Below are 4,792 nucleotides of genomic sequence, written 5' to 3'. Positions count from 1 at the left end.
TCTTAAGTACAGCATTATATGGTAGTGAAACATGGACTGTGGGAAAACCGGAAGAGAAGAGAATTACCGCATTTGAGATGTGGTCCTACAGACGAAAGTTGAAAATTAAGTGGACTGATAAGGTAAGGAATGAGGAGGTTCTGCGCAGAACCGGAGAGGAAAGGAATATGTCGAAAACACTGATAGGGCGAAAGGACAGGAGGGTAGGACATCTGTTAACACATGAGGGAATGACTTCCATGGTACTAGAGGGAGCTGTAGAGGGCAAAAACTGTAGAGGAAGACAGAGATTGGAATACATCCAGCAAATAATTAATGGCATAGGTTTCAAGTGCTACTCTGAGATGAAAAGGTTAACACTGGAGAGAAATTCGTGGCGGGCCGCATCAAAACAGTCACAAGACTGATGACAAAAAGAAAAACTGCTTGTTCAATGTACTTACTGAATAACATCTGGGGTATCTACAACCCTGCCTCGCTCCCTTTTCAACCACTGTCTCCCTTTCATAACCCTCCACTCTTATAACTGCGGTCTGGTTTTTGCACAAGTTATCTATAGCCATTCGCTCCCTGTATTTTACCCCTGCTACTATTGGAATTTCAAAGAGAGTATTCCAGGCAACATCCTTAAAAGCTTCCTACAAGACTACAAATACTATAAATATAGGTTTGCTTTCCTTAAGCTATCTTCTAAGATAAGTCGTAGGGTAGGTATTACTTCCCGCCTTCCTACATTGCTCCAGAACCCAAACTAATCATCCCCGAGGTCGATTTTTACCAATTTTTCCGTTCTTCTGTAAGGAATTCGTGTTAGTATTTTGCAGCCAAGACTTATTACACACCAACTGCTTTCTTTGAAATTGGAATTACTTCATTCGTCTTGAAGATAATTGGATTGTAAGGTTGTAAACATCTTTCTATCACCAACTGACACAAAAAGAAAATAATAATATTACCTTTGCATTTACAGTTATTTCAGAGTGCATTCTGTGGGAGCCCTAATTCAGTTGAAGACAAACAGCAAATTTGAACGTGAATTTTTACTAGAGTGATGTTGTGCATTTTATATGTGCTGAAGCAGATGAAAACACCAACCGCTGCATCACTGTATGCAGTATCACCAACATCAGAGGCAGTCACTCTCACCGACATCGATCTCTCAGTCGATCTCAGACTGTGTCTGGCTCTAGCAGCCAGATGTCCCATGCTAAAACTGTTGCTGCTTTAGAATTCTGCAATTTTTTTCTGGCATTTCAGTTCACTTAACCAGCTCGGATATTTCGTCTCGTCCGTCAAATTATTATCAACTTTCATTGCTGTTGTTTAACTCCACCTTTTCCATGCAAAAAGTAACAAACACTCATCAAAAAGCTTCCTGCTTAAAATAATACCTGTGTAATCTTGAGTGACGCTTAGTTTGCCCATATCTACAAAATTGATTCCCGAATTTGTCGCCGGCCGGTGTGGCCGAGCGGTTATAGGCGTTACAGTCTGGAACCGCGCGACCGCTACGGTCGCAGATTCGAATCCTGCCTCGGGCATGGTTGTGTGTGATGTCCTTAGGTTAGTTAGGTTTAAGTAGTTCTAAGTTCTAGGGGAGTGCTCAGAACCATTTGAACCTGAATTTGTCAGGTCCTTCTAACCGTCTCTTCCACCATATCTGCAGGTTCCCAGCTGGGCTCTCAATCACTTCAGTAAATACGGAATATTCCCGCCTTGTCAACATTCTCAAGTGAGCCTGTATGTTTTGTCTCCCCAGGCTTGGTTAGGGGGTCGCCCTCCAAGCTGGTTAACTTCCCATATGAACTGAAGCGCAAATGGCTAGGTGGATGATATAAGTACGGAAACAGGGAACTGGCCAACAAACACAAGAGAGAACAATGGCACCAGAGAACCAGTTCACCAATTGCTTGGGAGCTGTGTAGAATGTGTAATGGTTCACTTTCGCTGCCCTTCACGTCCTCTAACAAGTGGAGCGCAAAGAAGGCGATCCCGCCGTGAAGTGTTGTCTCAGGAGCACCTGACTCAATCCTACTTACAGGCATGAATCGAACAGTCAATCTGAACTTCAATTAATCACAGCTTATCATGGAATGTAGATTAACAGCAAGGCCGGTGCCACAGTAATAACGATGGGAGGAGATCAAATTCGACTCATTAATTGAAATCCATTCTGCAGTAAAGATTTACAATATTAAGAACTCATATCTGCGAAAAGAAGGGGAATGGGGGGAGAATAGTATTCAGTATCAAGTTACACGTATGGTCAAGGGTCAATTGAATATAAAAGTTAGAATATTACTATAGAGCTGAGACAAGCGGGAGAGGTCCTAGCAGTGGGGAGCAACAGCAGAGCATGATGGAGTGTTACCTAGCCTGTAGGGCGTATACTTCGTCATGTTACGCAGACAATGGTCGGCTGTTGTCCTCCATTAGGGGAATCAAGTAGATGGTTTACGTCTCACGAGTAGTAAACCTCATACTCGATTTTCAGAGGTTCTCAATACTCTTGTAAGTGGGTAATGCCTTAGCTCCAGATTTTCGCCCGCCATGAGGTCCTCTGTGATGGCCACTATGATGACGATGGTCTTGATATTTGGTTTGCGGTGCGCTCAACTGCGTGGTTATCAGCGCCCATACGTATTTCCAATTTCGTCACTGTCTAGTTACGCCACTTTCCCGAATGATGATGAAATGATGAGGGCAACAGAAACACCCAGTCCCAGGGTGGAAGAGAATCCCCAATCCTGCCGGGAATCGAACGCAGGATCCCGTGTTCCAGAGGTAGCAACGCTAGCCATTAGACCAGAAGCTGCGGACACTTCTTATGCAGACGCTAAAGGTGGGTGCTCCAGAAAACTGAGTAAGGTGAGCCTGAGTGACCCTGCTGGGTACTTATCAATAGCTTGGTCCCAGTAAGAAAACAGAAAACTGTCAAAGTAGTCACCACTTTCTGTTGTCATCCCAAACGGCCGTTCTTACAAAAAGTACTACGTCTGTGTTACAAACGGGTTCTGTAGGAACTCTCCAGACCTGTTACATCCCAATCGCCATCTACCTCACAAGGAGGTATCACTGCTCTCCTTACATCCTTCTCCAAATCAATCATGACAGCCCTCTTGGTGACTCCAATGTTACAGTTTGAAAGGCGTCGCATTAAAATTAATCTGGACCAGAATTACTCCCGTACGGAGGAGATGATGATATATAAATTGTACCTCACTTTCGTTTTGGGAACACATAGCAAATCGTAAGGCACTTTCATTATTTATGAATTAATTCCCTAACAAACTAATGTAGCATAACCAATGTAGCGGTAGGACATTTAATGTTGTTAATATATGTTCCGCTTGTCACATGAATTAAGTGATTTACTATGTATGAATGCATATTGCAATCCAGACTTTGCAATAGAAACAGCAGCCCTCTACGAAACTACCATGAATCATATAAGGATGCATACAGTCAACAATGATGCTGGCATAGTCTACAGTTTTTGTGGTGCTTCATGTGAGAATCAAACCATGCAGAACACAACTGCGAAGAACATGCATATGTCCTGAAGTGTATGTTTACCCCAGTACTCTTCCAGTACGATACCATATCCTGACAATGGAGTTTTTATGTGCTGAAACATCGTGTTTGAAGCCATTGAACGTTCGTTACTTTATTAAATACATAACTGAATATTTAATGAAGGGTGAAGAGTCTTAATAGAATGACTCAAAAGAGATAAACAGATCAAATGTTGAATTAGTAGTCTATTATCCTAACTGCTATTTCCTCCTCTATATCCAGATAAATCAGAGAAGGCCTAAAGATCTGTTTCCATGAGCTTGGCAACACTTAGATTTAATCTACAGCAAATGTAAGAGTCAGTAAATATTGAAGTACAAGAGGCAGGGGGAAGGATACAAACACATTATACAAAAGCAGAAAATTGCCCATCCACATGTGCAAACTCTACAAGGCATGCGACAGTAACTACAGAACACACCTCTTCTACTCTCTCCATCCGTTCCATTCTCCCTATTTCGCTCTATCGCCTCCTCCCTCCTTTCTCTGCCCACCTCATCCACTCATTCTCACTGTCGACCTCATCACCCTCCTCTCTCTACTCAGTTGTGGACATCTGTACGTGTGGTACCTGCAAAATATGCTGTTACTACCTGCACAAAACGAATGTCATACAGGGCAGTCTAAATGTCAAGGATATAGAACACTGCTTTGGCTATCTAACCTGATGTACAGAGTCTGACTCCCACAGTGTTGATTCTCACACAGGAAACAGTATGTGCACCAAATGTGGTTTAAATCGATCCAGTGGTTTAGGAGCAGATGCCTGACATAAAAAAAAATGTTCTAATGTGTGTGAAATCTTATGGGACTTAACTGCTAAGGTCATCAGTCCCTAAGCTTACACACTACTTAACCTAAATTATCCTAAGGACAAACACACACACCCATGCCCGAGGGAGGACTCGAACCTCCGCCGGGACCAGCCGCACAGTCCATGACTGCAGCGCCTGAGACCGCACGGCTAATCCCGCGCGGCTGCCTGACATATATACATACATACAGTTTTGTATACTTAAGACATATTTAACATTTAAACACAATGGAATGTGAATCAGCCTGTACAGGCTTCCAAATATTGCACCATATCAGTGGTCGTCTATGAATCAAATGTTCGTCCAGCCCCAAGGGTGTCGCAAAACGTGGAAAACCACCTCGAGAGGAAGATGGGAAATATTAGCTGTTGGTGAATTTTCTGGGTTGTATGGTTGTGGTC

Source organism: Schistocerca americana, chromosome 3, assembly GCF_021461395.2.
Source record: "Schistocerca americana isolate TAMUIC-IGC-003095 chromosome 3, iqSchAmer2.1, whole genome shotgun sequence".
Taxonomy (NCBI): Eukaryota; Metazoa; Arthropoda; class Insecta; order Orthoptera; family Acrididae; genus Schistocerca; species Schistocerca americana.
This window is presented reverse-complemented; position numbering follows the sequence as displayed.